The sequence below is a fragment of the Meriones unguiculatus genome, chromosome 21 (genome assembly GCF_030254825.1).
Source record: "Meriones unguiculatus strain TT.TT164.6M chromosome 21, Bangor_MerUng_6.1, whole genome shotgun sequence".
NCBI classification, from domain to species: domain Eukaryota; kingdom Metazoa; phylum Chordata; class Mammalia; order Rodentia; family Muridae; genus Meriones; species Meriones unguiculatus.
The window spans coordinates 34,554,765-34,577,827 of record NC_083368.1 but is presented as its reverse complement, the minus strand read 5'-3'; the positions used below and the strand labels follow the sequence as shown (position 1 = coordinate 34,577,827).

The 23,063-nt window shown below is 37.5% G+C and overlaps 1 long non-coding RNA gene across 3 annotated transcripts in view; it reads right to left on the bottom strand.

Annotated features, from left to right (window-relative positions):
• Positions 1–22,589, bottom strand: part of LOC132649678 (uncharacterized) — a 145,233-nt gene extending 122,644 nt beyond the window's left edge. For all 3 annotated transcript variants that reach the window (XR_009588159.1, XR_009588161.1, XR_009588160.1), the window contains exon 1: positions 22,508–22,589. This is a non-coding gene — a long non-coding RNA (uncharacterized LOC132649678). The remainder of the gene's footprint in view (positions 1–22,507) is intronic.
• Positions 22,590–23,063: the final 474 nt, after the last annotated feature.

The following is a 23,063-nucleotide window of genomic DNA, read 5'->3' as shown; positions in this document are numbered from 1 at the left end:
TCCATCATGAGACCCAGATGAGGATGCAACTGAAGAATTTGGTGTTCCCCACATGAGTTTTGGTCCTACTTTGTGTCCCAGTTTATTCTTTTGCTGTGAAAAAAAAATCCTGGTAACAAGTAACTTTGGGGGAAAAAAAGTTTGTTTGCTTACAGGTCCAAGTTACAGTCCATCATCTTGAAGAAAGTCAAGGCAGAAACTTAAGCATATGGACACATCACATTCAGTGAATAGCATCTAGTCAAAAGGGAGAACACATTCATCCTTGTTTGATTGCTTGCTGCTTATGCTCAACTATATCTTACATATTCAATTCACAGCACGTGAAATACTATCTCTAATATTCAGGGTAGGTCTTCTTGAATCAATCAATAGTCAAGACAATCCCCTATAGACATACCTGCTGGCCAACTTGATGTAGTAATCTCTTTATTGAGATTCTCTTCCTCAGTGATTCTGGCTTGTGACAAATTGTCACTATAAATAATCATCAAATCTTGGCTTCTTGCTATGCTGTTTTATTTATATTGAAATATTTAACTTGCTTTTGATTTTATAGGGACTCACATTTAAGATATTCCCTCTAGTTTCATATGAAACCTGGACTTTTATCTTTAAAACACTGTTGAAATTATTAAAGTGTATGGGGACTTTTAAAGTTGGATCAAATGCATTTTACTAAGGAATGAGCCTATGAAGACAGAAGGTGGAAAGACATGACAGGAAAAGGATGTGTTTGGGTGTTAGGTTGAGAAGGATTAGAGTTGTAATCTAGATTAAATTAATGGGTAAATCCATTCTGTGTTCTGGAGTACTGGACTAAACATAAAAAAAAAGCATGCTGAGCATAATCATTGTTTGTTCTGTTTCCTGATGGTAGATAAAGTGTTATCAGCTGCCTCAAGCACCTAGCATCTTGTGTTCCCTAAAGTGATAAACTATACCATCAAACTGTTAGCTAAAACAAGTCTTGTCACTCTTATGTAAGTTAGTTTTGTCAGGTATTTAACACAGCACTTAGATAGTAACCATGAAAGTTTAACTGTGAGTCTCAGCATTTTCTTTAATACCCTGCAGGGTAGAGTCTTTCAGAGTCCCTCTGTGGTAGGCTCCTGTCCTGTTCCGTTTTCTCCCCCTTCCGATATCCATCCAGTTTGCCTTTTGAATAGGATTGATCATCTTACCCAGGATCCTCCTTCTTGCTTAGCTTCTTTAGGTTACAGATTTTAGTAAGTTTTATCCTATATTATACATCTAATATCCACTTGGGGGAAATGAAAGACCTGGAGAGGACAGGAGCTGCACAAGGAGAGTCACAGAACCAGAAATTCTGGGCACAGGGGTCTCTTCTGATACTGATGGTCCAACCAAGGACCATGCATGGAGATAATCTAGGACCCCTGCACATATATAGCCCATGGTAGCTCAGTCTCCAAGTGGGTTCCCTAGTAAGGGGAACAAGGACTGTCTCTGACATGAGCTCAGTGGCTGGCTCTTTGATCACCTCCTCCTGAGGTAGAGGGATAGGGGAGGCAGACTTAACAGGCCACAGAGGAAAACAATGCAACCAGTCCAGATGAGACCTTATAGGCTAGGGTTAACTGGAAGGGGAGGAGGACTGCCCCTATCAGTGGACTTGGGGAGGAGCGTGGGAGGAGAGGAGGAAGGAAGAGTGGGATTGGGAGGGGTCTATAGCTGGGATAAAAAGTAAATTGTAATTAGTAAAAAATATTATTTTAAAAAAGAAAGTAACTACCCAATACAGTCAGAGAATCTTATATTTACCTCCTTATGGTTTATAGAGACTGGTTTTGCTATTTGGACTATAATTTCACCCATCTTTATTTTATAGGTTATGGCACTTCCCAGGCCTATCTCTTGAAATACAGTTTGCCTAGCAGCTTCCCATTAATCAGTTTTTACCACCGAGATCTTTTCTTTTTGGTTCTTCTGGGTTTTTTTTTTTGTTTTGTTTTGTTTGACATTTTTTACCTATATTTGAAAATCACAATCCTTTCTGTCACTGCAAAAAAAGCACAGATTTTTCATCTTGCCTATTTTCTGTTCTAGCTTTAAAATCAACAATACTTCCAAGAAGCCCTGGTGCCTTTCATTAGAATGGTCCTACAAATCAAGGACTATGTGGTAGGTCCATTTATTGTTTCCACTGTGTCGTTGCTTAAAGTTCCTCACAACCAATAGACCTTGAGAACATATATGTGTGTAATATTCCCCTAAATCTCTCTTCTACCTCAGTTCTTAGTGACACTTGTGATCCTAGGATAATGCAGGTTTTGTTTCCGGCGCCTCTCTTCTCATAGTTGTTACTTTTATATATATATTTCAGGCACTGAGAAAATTGGCTTCCCTAGTATTCCATCACATATTTTATTTCTCAACACCAGTGTGCAAAGAAAATTGTTGCTGAAATATGAATCCATTTCTGTGTGAGAAACAAATTTACTGTGTAAAATACATTATTTGTAATTTGTCCTTATTCAGAGGACTGTTTTCCAAAGTAGGTTAGGTTAGCTTTTTCCATTTGTACCTCCTCCAGTGTTGTATTATTCATTTCTAATAGCTATATTCATTTTCTACAATTTCTACTCCATTTAGTCTGGTATCTAAATCTGAACTTTTTTTTGGTACACCACATACTGTACAAATGACTCATGCTAGAGTAGAGGGCCACAGGTTTTGACAAATACATAGTTTGTGTCCATCATCACTGTGATCAGACAGATCACACATGTGCCCTTCATGTCCATCTTTGATAGAGGGCTAAGAGTCTGTGGCACTCCCTTGAACAGTCTCACTAAGACAACAACAATAACAATGGCAACAATCATGTTTTATAAAAAAAAAAAAAAGAAAAAATTCTCTGTACAGCCTTACTTGCTTTTCTGCCTCTTCTACACAAAGTTTCAAGTGCAGATGTCTATACTAAGAAAGCCTGCAGAACTATCCCATCTGTCCATGGTTTTGCCTGTGAATTCTTCATGAACAAAAGTCAAGAGGCTTTATAAATTAAGGTTTTAGCTGCGTATTAAAATTTTCACTCCTCTGATTGCTTCTCTGTTTTATCACTGTTTTTATTATTCTTACTGTTTATAGGATACTCATGTTCATGTAAATATCTTCCAAATTTGGTCATAACAGAGAATAAAAGGAGGTGTTTTGTAATCTCCTTGGAAAACAGATATAAAACACACACAGATATGCTACCTCTGGCAAACTGCTTTCTCAACCACAAGGCTACCAATTTCCTATACAAGTCTGTAAGACAAAATACTCCATGAGAGCAACATAGTGGCCATACTGTTAATGTTGAACTTTTATTATCAAATGTGTAACAAAGGCACACAACTGATATAAAGTTTGTGTAGAGGAATTTTTAAATTTTTTTATATTAATTACAGTTTATTTATTTTGTATCCCAGCTGTAGCCGCCTACCTCATTCCTTCCCAATCCTACCCTCACTCCCTCATCTCTTCCCTACCCCTCTCTAAGTCCATTGGTAGGGGAGTTCCTCCTCCCCTTCCATCTGACCCTAGCTTATCAGGTATCTTCAAGACTGGCTGCAATGTCCTCCTCTGTGGCCTAGCAAGGTTGCTCCTCCCACAGGGGGTGTAGAGGTCAAAGAGCCAGCCATTGAGTTCATGTCAGAGATAGTCCCTGTTCCCCTTATTAGGGTATCCAATTGGATAATGAGCTGCCATGGGCTACATCTGAGCAGGGGTTCTAGGGTATATAAACCAAGAGCTGGTTCTTTGAGAAAATCAACAAGATAGACAAACCTGTTAGCCAAACTAACTAAAAGGCAGAGAGAAACTGTCCAAATCAGCAAAATCAGAAACAAAAAGGTGGACATAACAACAGACATTGAGGAAATCCAAACAATCATTAGGTCTTACTACAAAAGCCTATATGCCAAAAAATTTGAAAATCTAAATGAAATGGACAACTTTCTTGATAGATTCCACTTACCAAAATTAAAGCAAGATCAGAAAGATCTTAAATTAAAGCAAGATCTTTCTGATTGAAAGATTGAATAGTCCTATATCCCCCAAGGAAATAGAAGCAGTCATTAAAAGTCTCCCTTCCAAAAAACCCAGGGCCACATGGTTTCAGCACAGAATTCTGCCAGACATTCAGAGAAGAGTATCTTCAATTTTCTTTAAAGTATTCAACAAAATAGAAACAGAAGGAACATTACCAAACTCATTCTATGAAGCCACAATCACCTTGATACCTAAACCACACAAAGACCCAACAAAAAAAGAGAACTTCAGACGTATCTCTCTTATAAACATTGATGCAATAATACTCAATAAAATACTTAACACCGAATCCAAAAACACATAAAACACATCATCTACCATGACCAAGTAGACTTCATCACAGGCATGCAAGGGTGGTTCAATATACGGAAATCCATCAATGTAATATACGATATAAAGAAACTGAAGGAGAAAACCACACGATCATCTCCTAAGATGTTGAAAAAGCATTTGACAAAATCCAACACCCATTCATCTTTAAAGTCTTGGAGGAATCAGGGATATAAGGCATATACCTAAACATAGTAAAGGCAATATACAGCAAGCCTATAGCCAACATCAAACTCAATGGAGAGAAACTTAAATCAACCCCACTTAAATCAGGTACAAGGTAAGGCTGCTGCGTACTGTCTCCATATCTCTTCAACATAGTACTTGAAATCCTAGCTAGAGCAATAAGACAATTAAAGGCAATCAAGGCAATATAAATCAGAAAGGACGGTTTTAAAATAATTAAAACTTTCTTGCTGTTTCTCCAACCAAGGACCATGTATGGATATAACCTCAAACCTCTGCTGGGATGTAGCCCATGGTAGCCCAGTATCCAAGTGGGTACTCTAGTTAGGGGAACAGGGACTATTTCTGACATGAACTCAATGGTGGGCTCTTTGACCTCCTCACCCCTCTCCTGAGAGAGGAGCAGCCCTGCTAGGCCACAGAAGAGGACTTTGCAGCCAGTCCTGAAGATATCTGATAAAACAGGGTCAGATGAAAGGGGAGGAGGTCCTCCCCAATCAGTGGACTTGGAAAGGGCAGGGAGGAGATGAAGTAGGGAGGGTGGGATTAGAAGGGAAAAAAGGGTCACACCATCTAGTCATGGTGGAAAACAATGGAAATGGCCAGTGCTGTTTTGAAGGCATCCTGGTCTTTTCAGCTTTATAAACTATAAAAAGATAGCATAGTACAAATGCTTACAAATGTATATGTTAGATGTGTGTTATATACTAATGCATGAATTAAGTACAAATTCTTGAACTAAACAGTGAATTTGTGTACATGGTCTTTCAAGAGATTATAATTTAAAGTTTTACATAAATGTTAATAACTGCATAAAAAAATTTTAGTCCTAAAGATTGATACAACTTAGAAAATATCATTAATAAACTTTTATTTATGATATTATGCTCATGAATGAAAAAAGGATATGGAGTAAAGTCCACTATTATTCCATGTATAACTTATTACGTTATTGTTATGCTTAATGGAAGACATAAGAGAATGGGTTGAATAATATTCTCCCGTGAAGGGTTATTCATATTTGTATTCCAGTGAATAATTCACAATATTCTGCTAGTCATTACTAAGTTTTATGTTCTTTAAAGTGTATTAAATCTATACCTAAATTGGTAGAGTGGTAAAAATATTAAATGTAAGTAAAGTTACTAATTTTAAATTAAAAAAACTTTCTTAGTTACTTGTCATTAGCAATGAGTATATATCATTAATAAAAGCTCACATTTCTTGCCTTTGCCTATGTTATGATAGTTCAATAGCTTCTTACCTAGGATGACATACTTTAAGGTGTGAAAGTAAGCTTGATTAATAATTACTCATAAGTGGGACAATTCAGGGACAGAATGGTTTGCTTGTCTCATCATTGATCTCTGAAGGAGTTGTTCCCAGGGGGCTGGGGAATGAAGATGGGTTGTTTAGATTCAGCAAGAGTATATGGTTAGTGTATTTCCCTCTAAATTGCGAGGGTTTCATATCATCCCCATTTTAGTATTAATGCTGTTCCAAGAAGTCAAATGATCCGCGAGAGCCGAAACAGGAATAGAATTCCTGCTTTGGTAGCTTTGGCCTTGATTTATGTTTATTAATGCTTCACAGATAATACAGTATTTTATTTTCAATTATTAGATCTGAATCTCATATTATGCTATCTCTTCAGCCAAAAGGGAACCTACTGTTTTCAGCAAAATATGTGATTTAAAGACATGTCTAGGCATTCAAATGAAATGTGAGTATTTCTGTCAAGGTTCTTGGCAGAATCAGTGGTATATGTGTGCTAAACTGGGTTTATCAGTTTAGATGCATTTGGGATCTTCTTGATGTCGTGCAGTGGAAGTTGTCATTATATGGTGTAGTATTATCTGACAGACGATCTGATTAATAGCAGAAATGTCTTCAATAATTGTGATTATAAGTAGCTTGCTGTTTTATAGTGTTTTGATAACACAGCTCTCATTTTTCAGACAGTAGGGAACGCCTACTAATTCTGCCTTGTTTTTTTTCTAAGCTGTCTATGTTTGTCTGATAACTCACCTCATTTATCTTTCATTTAGGATAGTGGTGGGGATTTAAATTAAAAAACAAAACAAAAGGAATGGCTTAAGGAGGAATATCATAACTAGATTAACAAGTTCAGTGTGTGTGCGTGTGTGAATGTGTATGAGAAAAAAACACATGCTATATAATATTTTAAGTTTCTTTTTGCTGTTTATAAAGAGACAATATGTTCTTTTTATGATTCATTCATTTTATAATACAAATAATGTTTAAAGTATATCCTATTGATGACTATTGTTAAGTGTTAGGTTTTAAAATAAGTAAGACATGTCTTATTCACATACTAAAAGCTCATATGAGTTTTTGGTATTTAGGATAAGATGACAGTGAGGATTATGACCTCATTATAAATTTGTGCTACAAATACTTAGGGTTCAGTTAAGAAACAATAAATTCTAAAATTGTTTTGAAGTCCAATCATGTAAAAGGTTTTAAAGCTGTGTTTCTTCCCCTCCAGAGCTAACAGAGGAGGAACAAAGTATGCCAACCAAAGAGGTTCAATTTGTTTCTGCATTCATTAGCTTCTCTATACATTGCCACTTTGTCCAGGAGGAGGTAATTATGGGATGCCCTGGGGTGCATGGTGAATGCATTTTTAAGGAGCAGCTTGCTATCTGCAAGTACTTACTTCTTTTTTTTTTTTTCTACCACTCAGAGGTCTTTGTGAGTATTCTTTCCAATCTGCCTGCTTTTCTTTTACAAATGTTACATCATACAAAATCTTACTTCTCTTTCATACAGCACTCTTGGAGAACACAGTCTTTGTATAACCAGTTGATTATGAATTCAAAGATTAATTTACAAAGAGTCACTTAAGGAAATTCTTAATAATTAGTGGTTGATTCTTTGTGAAGAAAAAAAAAACCCAAAAAGTCAAGTAGAAATACGCAAAACTGCTAAATATTTGGATAATTGTTACTTATCTCAAAGTGGTTTAAATTATTCCATGTTAATTTTCTGGACTCGAATGTTTAAATGTACAGGTAGATTCAGTGAAGGCAACTAGCAGATTTGAAATCAGGCAGGAACAGAGCCATTATCTCCATAATAAGAACTCAAGGGCAGATGTTTAAATATGAAAATTAAACTTGTAAATAATTACAATAGCTACAAACACCGAAAGATCTGCTGAATAATATTTCAGAGTGCCCTAAACTGGGGGAACTAGAAAATCCTCACGTGCAATTCATATGTCCCTGGCTGATGTTGGATCTACTATTTGAGTTTCTTATGCTTTTCCAGAAAAAAAGACAAGTCATATGTGACATTTTTTTTCTCCATTCAAATTGCAAAAGCCAGATCTATGTCTCCTTCAGGTCACATATAGCATGTCCAACAACACACAGATTTATTGCTGATAGTTTGAGAGTAACAGCCACATTACTATTCTTTGTAAAACAAAGACCATTCTCTTGGGGAGAAAGGCCTTCTTCCGGTAGTGAAGCCCTTCCAAGAACCATTTGACATTAGAATCCATTGTTACCTGATCACAGGATCCTCCTCCATGAACTCTGAACACACACACACACACACACACACACACACACACATAATATATAAATACATAATTTATTCACTTTATATTCCAATTGTAGTTCCCTCCCTCATCTTTTCCTTGTCACCCGCTCCTCCATCTCCCTTCCCTAGTCAACAAAAAGAGGGAGACTTCCTATACTACCATCTGACCCTAGCGTTTCAAGTCTCATCATGACCACCTGCGTCCTCTTCCTCTGTGGCCTGGGAAGGCAGCCCTGCCAGGAGGAAGTGATCAAAGAGTAGGTAAGAGAGTCCATGTCAGAGACAGCCCCTGCCCCCCTTACTAGGCTGCCTACATGGAGACTGAGCTGCCATCTACATCTGAGCAGGGGATCTAGGTCCTCTCCATGCATAGTCCTTGGTTGGTGCATCAATCTCTCTGAAGGTTCCCTGAGCCCAGATTTGTTGGCTTTGTTGGTCTCCTTGTGAAGTTCCTTTTCCTTCCGGGTCCTTTTATCCCCCTACTCTTCCACGAAATTCCCTGCACTCTGCCCAAAGTTTGGGTGTGAGTCTAGCCATCTGCTTTGATCCCCTGCTGGGTGGAGTCTTTCAGAGGACACCTATGGTAGGCTCCTGTCCAACTGAACACACTTTCATGAGGAATGAGCTTAAGAGCAGGACAGTGACCAAGCTACTGAAAATCAATCATCTTGGACTACAGCATATCAAGATCCTAAAGACAAGGATGCCTCTCTTGTCTGTATCTCCTCCTATATAAAATAATAGTGACCAGAAGTAAAAGAGCTTCTTAATTACATTTGTCTATGTTTAATTATCTCAGCATGTTCTCTGAACTTACACATGCATTCATGTTCAGTCTTCCAGACCCTTCATTCTGGTACGAAATCATATTTGGCTTTTTACTTTTATCAGCTGTTTCATATGCATGTCTTTCTTCCCCCGTTTTACATTTGAAGTCACAAAGGGAAGCCAAACACAATAGGGAAAGAATGTGGGCTGAGTTCCTGAGAGACATCGGTGCAGTTTTTGGTTTTATAACACAACAACTGTGCTGCCTTGGCCTGGTCATTAATCCTTCTGAAGCTAGATGGTCTTGTGTTCCTAACTCTGAAGATTATTGTGATGCACACACATGACAATCCCTTCAAAATATCTGCTGGGCTGTGCTTCAGACAAGTTGGCACTCATGTGTCTCCACAGAAGGCATTCACTTTATCTTTTAAACTCTTCACACAGCAAGATTCGTCTACACTATAAAGAATGTCAAATGACAATGAGTACTCTGTGTTCTACCATGAAAACTGTGTCTGAACAGGAAGTACATTTGGGTGAATTAGCTTGGAAGACCATGTAATGGATTTGCGTATTCTTACCTGATAAGGTAAAAAATAATTTGATTTATTCATATTAGAACCATTTCTGTAAGGCTATGGTAATGCATTTGCAGCTGTTTCTACAGAAACACAAATGAAAGGTTATTAGGAAATTATATTTGGTTGGTTGTGTTTACTATTATTTTTAGATTCCATGAATCACCAAGAGTAATTATATTAAATTCAAAGTAGATGTGGCGAAAGTAATGTGGAGGAAGTGAGCTCATAACTAAAGTGCAATCTTCATGAACAGAGAACACTTATTTTCATGCTGAAGAACTAGAAGGATCAAATGGACTGTCATTTCAACGCTCCTCAGAAAACAAACAATTCAGTTAGCATCGCCTAGCTAGTTTGTGTCTAATGTCTTTCTGCCAGAATTGAATTTGGTTGTGTTTTTCATGGGCAAAAAAACTCTCAGGCAATGCCTAGTTTTAATTTGGTACTTCAAAACAATCGTGATCACCACAAAGGTGCCACAAATGAAACTTGATGTTATTTATTCTGGTGGGTTTTTTTGCAACAAAGTCTGTAGAAGGAAATGTATTAAACTAAATAATCTCAGCAGTTCATCATTTCTGACTAGCAATGTTACTTTATTCTTTAGTGCAAGATAATTTATTTGAAATCAAGTTAAATAGCAAAAAGTGTGAGGGTTTAGAAGTCTTTTATACACAGGCGAAGTCAGTCTTTTAGACTTTAGTGCTAGCTTCATAACTATCATAAAAATAAATAACTTATTTAGATGTAAGTACTTCCTTGCAATATTCAACTTCTCATTTTGAGTCTCTTTTGTTTTTAGAACTATACAATGGTACAGTGCCATAAAAGAATCTTAGAAATGAAGTAATGCGGGGGTGAATATCGTATTTTTTAATAGTGCTGTTAGAATGGACAGGTCCTTCAAATAAAGAAAGAACAACTACTCTGCGTTCATGTGCACATTAGCTCACTTTCTGTCAGTTAGAGACAGGTGTTTCCTGTCTGGTGGAATATAGAGTGAGGAAACACGGTAATTGTAAAGGCACTGTGAAGAGAGCATCCCAGAGCGCTGAAGACGCTGATGTAAGACTGGTTCTTATTATGAAGAAGAATGTTGTGTGAGAGTCGGATGCCATGGTGTGGTGGCACTGAGGGGAAAGCCCTGCCCACCGAGTAGTGCTTCCTAATTTACAAGTACATTCTTTTAACAGCTGGGAATATTACCGCGTTAAGGGCATAGCCAAAATGGAGCATGTTTAAACCCAGTATATTAGGAGCATAAGAGATTTGTCAGTTAGAATGCTTTTGACTACAATAGAAAACAAAACAAACGAACAAACAAACAAAAAAACAATTTGCCCTGGTGTGGTGGCTCATGTTTGTAACCCCAGCACTTGGGGAGACAGAGGCAGGCAGATCTCTGTGAGTTCAAGGCCAGCCTGGTCTACAAAGTGAGTTCAGGACAGCCTGAACCCAAAAGGAAACCCATACGATAACCCAAAAGGGAAAAAAAAATTCAAAATGGACCAACTGTAATTCAAACTCCAAAGAAATTCTAAACTTGGTTGACTCTGGTGATCAGTGTCACCAAGGGCCAAATATTATTTTGTGTTGGCTGGTTTTGTTTCCTGTATGACCGAATTACAAAGATTTTGAATTAAAAACTTCCATATCTATATAAAACTACTGCTCCCTAAAAAAAGGTGGCACCAACAAATCACGAGACTACTGAAGGGTGCTAAAGGACTTGGTTCATTAAAGTGAGTCACGACCCCACACAGGGTCACTTAATTGAGTGTGGAAGAAAAGAAAGTGGCAACAGAAAAATTAATTAAACATTGAACATGTCATTAATCATCACTATCGCTGCAAAACTCACTGTTGTATCATGTGGCTTCATTGTAGGCTTGGTTCTGAACACAAATTCAGTATGTTCTTTGTACTTAGCATGTCCACACACCCCAGGGTACCAACAAACATTCCTGAAACACTTCAACTCAGATCAAAGACTGTTTTTGTTATCTTAGGAACTGTAATGTTTTCACTGTATATTGCCTTCTGCTCTCATAGTTACATAATGATTACATCACAGAAAACAAAAGTTATTTAATACTTTTCTGCCATCATTCCTCAGCTTGAAAGTATTTCTAAAACAAGCATCAGAATGGGGAGGATATGACATTAATTTGCTTAACAACATCAAGATTTCACCCAACAGGTGAGGAGAAGTTTAAGCTCCTGGAAGTAATGTGGATTCAGGATGAAACAGTTCAATAACTAACAATTGTTTTTAACTCCTAAAGTCCAGCAGGAATACTTTTATGTGTGAAGTAAAATTTACATTTATAAGACACAAATTACCATCTCTCAGTTCACACTCTTTCAGAGTTTTAAATTTTGAACTTATATAAAGTCTCCAAATTGTCAGTACTTAGGAAAGAAAAATGTGTCATGGATAGACATCTGTCCTTTCCCCTTTGTATCTATCAATGAGTTTTCTGAAGCAGAGTAGAATCTTTACAAATATTAGACTCATATACAGGATTTTTTCTTACTTATTGTATTTTTTTAATTTTTATTTTCTTAATATTAATCACATGTTATTTACTTTCTATCCCAGCCGTAGCCCCCTCCCTCATTTCCTCCCAATCCCACCCTCCCTCCCTCAGCTCCCCCCTGTCCCTTTCCAAGTCCACTGCCAGGGGAGGTCCTCCTCCTCTTCCATCTGACCCTAGCTTATCAGGTTTCTTCAGGACTGGCTGCAATGTCCTCCTCTGTGGCCTAGCAAGGCTGTTCCTCCCTCGGGGGGAGGGAGGAAAGGTAAAGGAGCCAGCCATTGAGTTCATGTCAGAAACAGCCATATCTAGGATTTGATTTACCTGGATTTTACACATTCTTGGCAGCTTGAGTAAGGCCTCAAGACAAGATAACCCTTCTTGTCTTTTCTGTGATTACTCTCTTTAAGTAGGTTGATTTTGTTTATCACAATGAACTCCCCATTCATCAGTGGCTTGAAAAGCTAGGGGAGGGGTCTGGAGAGATGGCTCAGTGGTTAAGAGCACTGTCTGCTCTTCCAATGGTCATGAGTTCAATTCCCAGCAACCACATGGTGGCTCACAACCATCTATAATGTGAACTGATTCCTTCTTCTGGCAGATGTAAATGCAGATAGAACACTCATGTACATAAAAAAATAAAGAAATCTTTAAAAAAAAAAAAGAAAAAAAGAAAAGCTAGGGGAGTAAAGTAGTTTACTCTAAGTACAGGCAATAAGAGTTGAATGTGCCTATGAAGAACTTAGAAATAATAAAACAAAAAAAGGACAATCTTCTTTTAATATCCCATCCACTAGAGATTCTGAAATGTTGATAGTGAAACTACTCCTTCTAGAGAAAAAATATCTTTTTAGTCTACTTTTCGAAATGCATGGGTTACAGCTGGTTTTTAGTAGCGTATTTTAAGTTTCAAAGTAACTCATCCTAATACTTATCCTTTAATAAACATTGTACTTGACACAATAAATTCAGAGAGCACCTAAACAGGTTGTTGTAGATATTTGACCCAATAATACATTAAGAATATATTTGCGATGGTTCAGTTTTCAAGGTTCTTAGGGGATCAGACTGTATCTTTTCAATACATTATTCTTGTGATAATTATTATATTAAATATTTCTTTATTGTGTGTAAAATGTAAATTGATAGTTACGTAAGTTATGTCTATGTTATATATCATTATAAAGATGAAGAAACAACTTGAGTGAGTTCATTTCTGTCATGCTAAAACCACTTGAATATTTACTTTGGGGTGCATAAAATGGTAAACACTAATTCTTATCCAGGTTTATTCTAAGGAACTAGGCTATAATAAACGTTAATCACTATTAGCATTGCGTCTTACTTTACACACTCACTTCACTATACTTTAAAAATTACTGAAGATCCCACAGTGTTCCTCTTCAAATCTACAATTCATCAAAGTACGTAGAGAGACATTTGGGCTCCAGCAGACCGGAAATAAAGTAGCAACAGCGGCCGAGATGGTTTGCTTGTGCAATGTTATTATCTAGACTAGCTGTTACCAGAATTTCCAATTTGGTGGAGAAGTGAAAAAAAATTCTTTCATAAGCTAATTCTCTACAGATCCACAGAAACAGAAACCCAAAGGAACTGCCTTGGTACTGAAAGCAATTACACGCCTTGCTGCCTTTTCTTTTCCATAGAGAAGAGATTGAAACTTTATATGTGTGTTGGTGTGGGGTGTGTGTCTCTGTGTGTATGCGTGTGTGTAGTGTTGTGAAGGCCAGAAGTCAGTGCTGGGTATCTTCTTTACTCTTGTTCCATCTTGTTGCTTGAGGCGAGGTCTCTTGTTGAACCTGGTCCTTGCTGGTTTGGTTAAACAGGCTGGGCAGCCCAGCTCTGGGGACATTGCAGGGCTGGCTATCAATGTACTGCCGCTTTTCCGTGGGCTCCGGGATGATCCCACTCATGTCCTTGTGTTTGGATAGCAAACCTTTTATGGAGCAGGTTATCTCCCCAACTCCTTAAATCAAACTTTACATTTACAAAGCAAGCTTTCAGAGAGTTGAGCACTGAAAGATCAATTTAGCTGTTCCTTTCACAAAGTTCTATAAAGAAGCTACAATTGGCCTATTAGTTTTCTAAATTTTACAGATACGGAAGTACCTTCCTCTTTGACTTATTAAAAATGAGCATATTTGACACTAGGTGGTTAAAAATCATAGCCAAATGGACTTCAAAACAAGTTGACCTCAGTATTTTTCGAATACCACATCAAGTCAACTACAGATGATTTTCCCCTTGAAATCCAAGATTAATTTACAAAGATGTTTATTTTCCGTTTCCATTTGCAGTGGTGAAGTTGTTAAAGACTTCGATATTTTCAGTTTTAATCTGAGATATTTATAATTAATAGATTAAATATTTTTGTGAGGTGAACTGTGGAGATTCCATTAGCTCAATATTTTGAACTTTCATGTAGCCCATGGTTTGATCTTTTAAAAAATGTTTATTTTGTGATTAAATTATGAAACCTTTCAATACCATACATTTGGAAAATAACATTTCTTAGGCCCTTAGTTTGGTATATGGGGGTTCTCAGTTTACATTTATCAACATTACTTGACAGATCCTCTTACATCTCAAAACATATTAACTTAGTTTCATCTCTGTTTTGCAGGCTGTCCTTTCATGCTCATCATCGGTGCAGTACATTTCTGCCTGTACTTTGTGTGTTTGAAGTTCATTTCTTCAGACTGTAATTAACTATAGAAATAAGGGGGAAAAAAGACTAGGATTTTTCAAATAACATAGTTGAATTTTCATAATTCCTCTTTGATTTTTTTTGTGTAAAATTTTGGTGATAACCCTTTGGTAAAATCAGAAGTAAACTTCTGCTGAAAGTCTAAATTCAGAACATATACCATGTAGTAGTTTTATAGATGAGATAAGGCTCATCAATAAAAACCTTGCACGACACTGGTGGCACATAACTAATGGATGAAGAGCTTAAGAGATTGATCATTAAACATCAGGTCTGTGTGGAATTGCCTCTGACTGGCATTAGACGTAATGTGGGGAGTCTTGTTATCTGCCTCAGAAGGAGAATCACTCCCATTGCATACAGCACTGGCTTTCAAGTGTCCTTTTTGGTACCAAGAAACCTTGTCCTTCCCCAGTGAGCAATCTGTGGGCATATTAGTAATCTCTTGCCCACTATGATAAAATATCTGAGATAATCAGTCAACTTTACTTTGGTAGATGGTTTTAAAGGTTCTTATCAGTATGATCCCTTGAGCCCATTTCTTTGGGTCATGTAGCAAGGCAGAGCACCGTGGTAGGAACACTTGGTATAGAAAGCTGCTTACGTCATGGTGGCAAGGAAGTATAGAGACAAGAAAAGGCTGTTGAAAGTATTTTTGTGTCCATTGCTGGCATTTCTGCCTGTACTTTGTGTGTTCCTCAATGTCTAGTCTTTCCTGTGCTCATATTGATCTCCTTTTTTATGGATTTTACTCTTTTTTTTTTTTCTCATCCTCTTCCCTGTGTTCTAACACTTGCAATCCTCTTTCACAGGGATGAGTGTGTTAATGAGATTTGCATACATTCTTTTGCAACATTTTCTAGAGAGGACCTGTGTCATATGTGAGTCAGCATGTCACACAGTACCACAGTCACGCGCCTAAAATAAAGCTTCATGAAATCTGCCTTTGGCTCTGATGTTATTTCATGAAACTAGTTATCGTCTTCATTGTCAAAAAAATACTGACATTCAGTGTTATTAGTGTTCTGCTAAAGAATGAAATAAAATAATACAAGTCTTGCAAGCTATAATTTCACATTTTTTCAATCAATGACACACAAAAAAAATGTAAAGTGCATGAAAAAGAAAAACCTTCCTTTATGTCACTTTGATGACTACTATAATTAAAAATACTTTTTGAATATTTAATAAATTATATAGTTTGATTAAGGAACAAAACCTCGTGGCTTATAGTTAGTTAACTGTGGATGAAATGGAGAAGAATGTCATTCAGGCCAATGGTCACTCCAGATCCCTCTGTCACTCACCTTTTCTGTAAGGTGTGTGTGTGGGGGGAGGGGCACAACACTTTTTTGTTTCATATTCAAAATACATGTGAAATTAGGGACTTAACTGAGTATATTACTGCTCTTGTGATTTTTCTGACAGTATTTCCTTTGCCCTAGGTGTACTGGCAGCATTTTCTGGAATGTGTCTTGATTTGATTTTTTGAAACATGCTACCTATTCTATTTCAAAATTAAGAAAATCAACATACTTAACTGCAAAAAAACAAAAAACAAAAAACAAAAACCTGTAGAGATTGTTAAGGTATAAGTTCTCAGTTGTCTATTTTAAAAAGTCTTAGGGAGAATGAGTGGAAGGCACCTAATGGAAGAAATGGCAGCCTTCCGAATGACACCCCTGAATGGTCAGATTCTGTGTGTTTTGCTCCTTTAACTTAGAAGGCTACACTCTCATAGCAGGTTTCACACTGAAGGACTGCATACCATCTTAGGGCACAAGTCAATAAGTAATTCCTGTTTAGACGTCTGGATGAATTCTCTGATGTGTTAGAACCTGAGAGGGGGAGTCTAGAGAATGTTGAAGTTATCAATTTCCGACGCTACCCATTTTGGGGAGTCCTTAGGGCTTTCTGTTGCTGTTGTTGTTGTAATACATTTCTGTTCATTTCACGTTACCACATATTGCCTTTTCACATGTAATTAAATGAATCTCAGACAGCATCTCCCGGTATATCCATTGGCAAAAGAAGGCATGTACTGACTGCCAGTATTTTTGTTCATACTTAGAAAAGTTTAACAATAGATTCTAAGAAGAGCCTGAGCTAATATATGTGATGCTTAATGCTGTCATTGACAAGCTCTAGAATCTCCTGGAAGATGTGTTTCTGAGCATGCCAGTTTGGCTTAATTGAGATTGGGAAAAGCTGCCCAGTATGGGTGACACCATTCCCTAGCTATATAAGACAGGAAATAGAACTGAGTATCAGCATGAATTAACATGCCTGATTAACTGCCTTCACAGTGGCTGTGGCAATCCTCCTCCAGGACTGTTCCAGCAAACTTAGGTTAAGATTATTCGTGAAAACTGCCTCGTTTTTCTGTCATCATTTGCTTTGCTACCTTGGCCAAGGAAAATGAAAAAGGACTTGTGAACAGGAAAAAAAAAAAATAGAGAAGTTTTAAAACATGGAAGATTGAAGAGGAAAAAGAGCAAATAACAAAAATTTCAAAGTTATGGAAAAGACATCAAATGTAGTAGAATCTTAAGGGAAAGTAAATAGCTGTGGAAGACGTGCTAGTGACCAATGGGAAAAGATATGCAGAGAGAGTATTTGCACTTTTTCCCTACTTCAAGTGAAAAGGGATGCTGCTTAATGGCTCAGTCTCAGCGCGTGTTCAAAGTTTATCCGTTCTAATACAGCAGCCTCGGTATTATGCGTATCCAGTCACTCCTGAGTGTTAGAATCATTTGGAGATGCTTACAAGTCTAGATGTATAGACCAGTGCCAGGCCCTAGACGTGATTCAGCACTGGTCTTTTCAAGGCTGCCTGATGGAGTCGCACCCTACATTCCAGTCTCCAGGGATCAAAGCCAGATGACAAAGTTCTCTTGATTTGCTACTACTCCCTCCCTTCAAATTTCCTTGGCATTAGCTTTCTTGTTTGTTTGTTTGTTTTTTTCTATTTCTGTAAATTTGGAAGAAAATTGTCTCATGGTCTTCTAAGGTACTGTTTCTCTGCTTCCTCTGAGCAACTATACTCATTTTTCCTTTATAACCTAAGCCTCTTGTCCATATTCTTTCTTATTTCAACTTCCTTAATTTGCCAAATAGCTGCCCAAGCAGCTTCTTATGAAGAAAAGATTTTCCTTGCTCTACTTCCTCTGCAGGTAACAACTATATTTCCTCTTGGTCTTCATCTTTGGATCCCTTCTTCCTTCATTGATACATGTGGATTTTGTATTTTAACTTTTAACTGAATCTCATTTCCAACATCAATGACTCAAAGCACTTAGGGCCCTGGCCTCCATCCTATGAGTCACCTAAGTTCTCATCCGGTCCAGGCTTGCTATACCACAATGCTGAGACCTTGTCTCTCAATGCTTTACACTGGCTCTCTATCCTTTGGTGATTATGTTCCCTCTTACCACTATAAACCCCTCAAGTCCCAAATCACACCCCTATGTCAAAACTCACTTCACCTATTCCTGAAGCTTACTCTACAGACTCAATTCTGCCCACAGTAATGGTCATTCTCCCCCACAAACAATGCTTAGGAATTTTTATATATTGTATTATAGTGAAGGTTTAAAACTTTTTCTATAAAAAAGTTTTCTGTAAAAGTGTTTACACAAGTTTTCTATATATAAAAAAGACACCAACATGCCTGGGAAAACATTTAGATATCAAGAGTTAGGAAAGTTTAAGAAGACAGTGTTCCATTTCTGTATGTTTAAGGGGGCACTGTTCAGTTTCTGTATGTCTAGCTTAAGCAAATGACCTATGACAAAAAAAACCAAAAACAAACAAACAAACAAACAAAAATAAACCACAGAGGAATAATAGATGAAAATCATTCCAGTGTGAAGCATGTTTGTTGTATAAAATCTGCGTGTGTGCTATTGGCTCATATATGAGACATTTTTGTTGCTTCATGAAATTGATTCACTTTTCTATTCAAAGTGAGAGGAAGTCAGGGAGAGAAGCCTACAGACACCAATATTTGAAAATCAAAGAGATAAGACTTATAGACTAGGAAAAAATCAAATTCTTTGAATTATTTGATACCATATCAATAGACTACAACTGGTGTTTATTCTGAATACAAAACAGGACACTATATTATAAAAGGAAATTAAAACAGTCTTGCCGGAGCTGCATTCATGAAGTTATTCTAATAGTCTGCCCGCCCTTTTCTGGAGATGTTACCTACTGGCTCTGCCTTGATATAGGAAAGCTTTGCAGCTTCAGACATTCAGTTTTCTGCTTCTTCCAGCAGGAGTGGGTAGGATAGCTTCTGGGGTGATACTTGTCCCTAACAAAAACTGAGGACAACAAGTTCTATGCATGCTCTAAAATAATTTCAAGCTACCAAAATCTGCCCCATTAATTTTATTTCATTAGTGGGGGGCAGAGAAATGGTTAGAGCTGCTTACCATCAAGCTTAATGACCTGAGTTTAAACCTCAGAACCGTGGTAGAAGGAGAGAACTGACTCCCACAAATTGTCCTCTAATAACCCACATACTTGCCATGGCTCATACACACACACACACACACACACACACACACACACACTCCAAAACATATGAGAAGGTAAAATGAACAAAATTATATGTGATTATATCGTTTCAGTCTTTCTCACCACCACCATCATCACCATCCCTAATGTTTCTGGAGAACATAGTTTGTACCAGACATTCTGCTAAATGCCTCAGACTTTATAACAATACTACTATGATCATTTGAAAAGGAATATGTCATAGTTTAGAATTAGTTCCCTTAGATAATGTAAATTTTTAAACGTTGAGATGACCCTCATCTGCAAATACAATCCAAGAGCTCCTAAAGATCACAACTTACTGTCAAACACACTTTTAAGCTACCTTTCAACTGTCTTATGTCATAAAATTATTTGTTACTAAATTCTTATTTTGCAAATATTAATTACAGTTTATTTACTTTGTATCCCAGCTGTAGCACCCTCCTTCATTCCCTCCCAATCCTACCCTCCCTCCCTCATCTCCTCCCTGCCCCTCTCTAAGTCCACTGATAGGGGAGATCCTCCTCTCCTTCAAACTAGCACTTATGAGCAGGGTAGGAAAATCTCCATCTCTTCAACTGCTCAGGTTACCTGGCACCAAAAGCACACGGCTGTACAATGGTTTGTGGTCCACTGCAGCCACAGCTTTCATAAGTTAAACATGTTTAGCCAGTTTGTATTTGTTCTTTAGTTGCCCTAGTTTACATACTACTCTACTTATGTGATTTAACTAAATACTATATGAATCCATGACTTAAAAGTGTTAAAAGAAAAATAATGTTTTGTGAAAACAGATAAATTTACAAGTAACTTTGTGGAAAAAAAAGATTCACTTTATAAACTACTCTTTTAGGTAAGGGTAAAACATTAATAAACTTTTTAAAACTCCCTCTGGTCCTCAAATTGTTTTTTTTTAAGTCCCTAAAATCCCTTAACTTTCCAAAGAAAGGTAGAGGGGAAACTCAACTTTGCATTATGATTTGGCTTGTTAGAAACAAAGATTAAAATGTAGGCAGTCCATTCAGGAGATGTGGTCTTGAAGAAAGTTTCCTGCTACTATCAAATGAGCACACTCAATCCTTTGTATATTCCAAATTTAAATAAAATATTTAGAGTATACATGTATTATTTAAAATGACTCAAGGCTTTGATCATCTGTTTCTCTTGACCTTCCTATTGGTTCCCTACAGTCTCATTGTGAAGTTTCCACCAAACTGTCAGTGTGTACCCTTCACATTGTAGTGGGCTTTCCAACGCATTTTTCTTTTTTACCAGCTTCTGAATTCTTTAGTTACAGTGTCAGTGGTGTCCTAATCTTTATTTCTGACTTGGAAATACATTTCAGTTTTCATATTTAGCAAGTCTGACAATTGACAACAGCCTGAAGGGAAAAGTAGCATGCACTGTGGATCCAGGCAAGCCTAGGCATTCAGTGTGTGCTCTCCCTCTCCATGCTCAGCAGCAGGAAATAATTGACTTTATGTAAAACGTTTCCGTTCAAACTTTTTGCTATGATACATAGAGAATTGTATGAAGGACATGCTGGAGATTAGTCAAGTATTTTATATAACATGTAATTGCCAGAGTAAACTCCCAGTGCAGGTACCACATTCACATTATGAATGAGAAAATAAAAATTCCAAAGAAAAGAAGGATTGGTGTTACATAGAAAACAAAGGTCTAATTCCAAATTCCACAACAGCAAATTATCATAGCATTGTGTCACCAAAGGAAAACAGTGATATGGAAACACTACAAAATTGTGCTAATGTGTTTATTTCATTCCAGTTTGATTTAAATTATTAATATTTAAGCTGTCAGACGATAGGCATACTTTATTCCTGATACATTTCAGCTTGAAGTTATGTTATACTAGGTGGATGGAAATATAGATTTGGTGTTTGAGAGACTATCTTTTGTTTTTGCCCAATCTGCTGGCTTTATTGTATGTACCTGTTAACATGTGTCTAAAAATTCTGTACCTCCAGAATTTTTTTTTAATCCATGTTGTATAAAACAAATAGAGATTTCCTATAAATACGGACTTGTCACTTGCCACCATTATCTCTCATCACGCCGAGAGCTTCATCCACTTTTATGTGTTCCGTTGGGTGCACTCAATTTTGTTTTCTATAGAACTGTCATGCTCTCCCCGTTCTGTGCTGACAGTCTATAATGTAACTTGTTTTGATGAGCAGTCCATGCTCTAAGATCTCGCTTGGTTTCTTAATCCTTTTTCCGCCTCCATCAAACTATTTTGGAAACAACCAGCAGGAGGCTAGTGATCTCACATTTGCGTGTGAAGGAGGGAACCTTCCAGCATTCAAACACCTTCTACATGTCACCTTTTTCACACCAACAACCTATATGGTCAACAAAACCTTTTGTTTGTTTTCTTTAAAAGTGGTAAGAGAACTTTCTCCATTTCCTTCACAGGAATTTTAATCAAAGGACTCCGGTGGGCTTAGGTCCAGATATTAGGTAGATCTGTTTTGCCTTTCTCCAATATGAATATTCTATTAGCAATTGAATAACAACAACAACAACAAAAAAATCGACTTTGGAAGGGTAGAATTGCAAAGCCTTAGGGAGGAAAATGACTTGTGTAATGAAAATGCTACCGGGCATTTAACTAAAGCTGCTCTGGCAGGGACAATTATAATATAATTTATCACCAGAAAGCACACTAAGATGCGGAATACATAATTATTCTATCAGGAAGCTGCGAACACTAGCAAAACTCATTTGAATTAAGAACCAAAAATGTGAGTCACAAGTAAATTATGAGGTGGCAAACGATCAGTAAAATTCAAAAGAATACTAAACGTCTTTCAAGATACATATGCAAATTTTGGACTAAAATCTATAACTAAACAAAAGGTTAAGATGCATTAAAACTTTAGCAGCAGGAACAGCTCCTTAGAGACCTATTTGTAATCCTAATAGAATAATTCTCTTTTTCTTGTAAGGAACTATATACGTGGGAAGCAGTCCTTAAGGAAAAAGCTGTTTCAGTTTGGTTGAGCACCAGGAGAACACTTTCTACCTTGTAGAACACCCTGTTTCCTACCATAGTTCACCCACCCCTCCCCCATGGAGCCTATGTTGCATGCTGTCTCAGTTAAGGTTTCTATCGCTGTAACAAAAACACCATGACCAAACAACAATTTGGGGAGAAAAGGGTTTATTCCACTTACCCTTCCAGATCATAATCTGTCATTGGAAAAAATCGGGACACGAACTCAGGCAGAGCTGGAAATGGGAGGCAGGAACTGGTACTGTGGCCTCGGAGGGTGCTGCTCATTGGATTGCTTTGACATGGCTTGCTCAGCCTGCTTTCTTACAGAACCCAGAACCACCAGCCCGGGGATGGCACCACTCACAATGGGCTGGGCCAAACCCAACTGAATGAGAAAAATCATCAATCAGTAATTGAGAAACTGCCTTACATCTGGAATTCGTGGAAGCATTTCCTCAGCTGAAACCCCTTTCTCTCTGCTGGACTCCAGCTTGTGTCAAGCTGACCCACAAACCCAGCCAGCATATGTATGAGGTAGCGGCCTGTTCTTTATGTAGTACCCTTCTGTACTCTCCAGCCCTAAGATACAGTGGCACGTTCAAATCATACATCAAATCATGTGTATTCCCAACAGCTTTCGCTCATGTTCTTGGTGATGGCAGCAGTTTGTTGAGCCTTTTGAGACAGTCTCGTGTAGACTAGAATTCAGTGTGCAAGCAAGGAGAGCCTTGAAA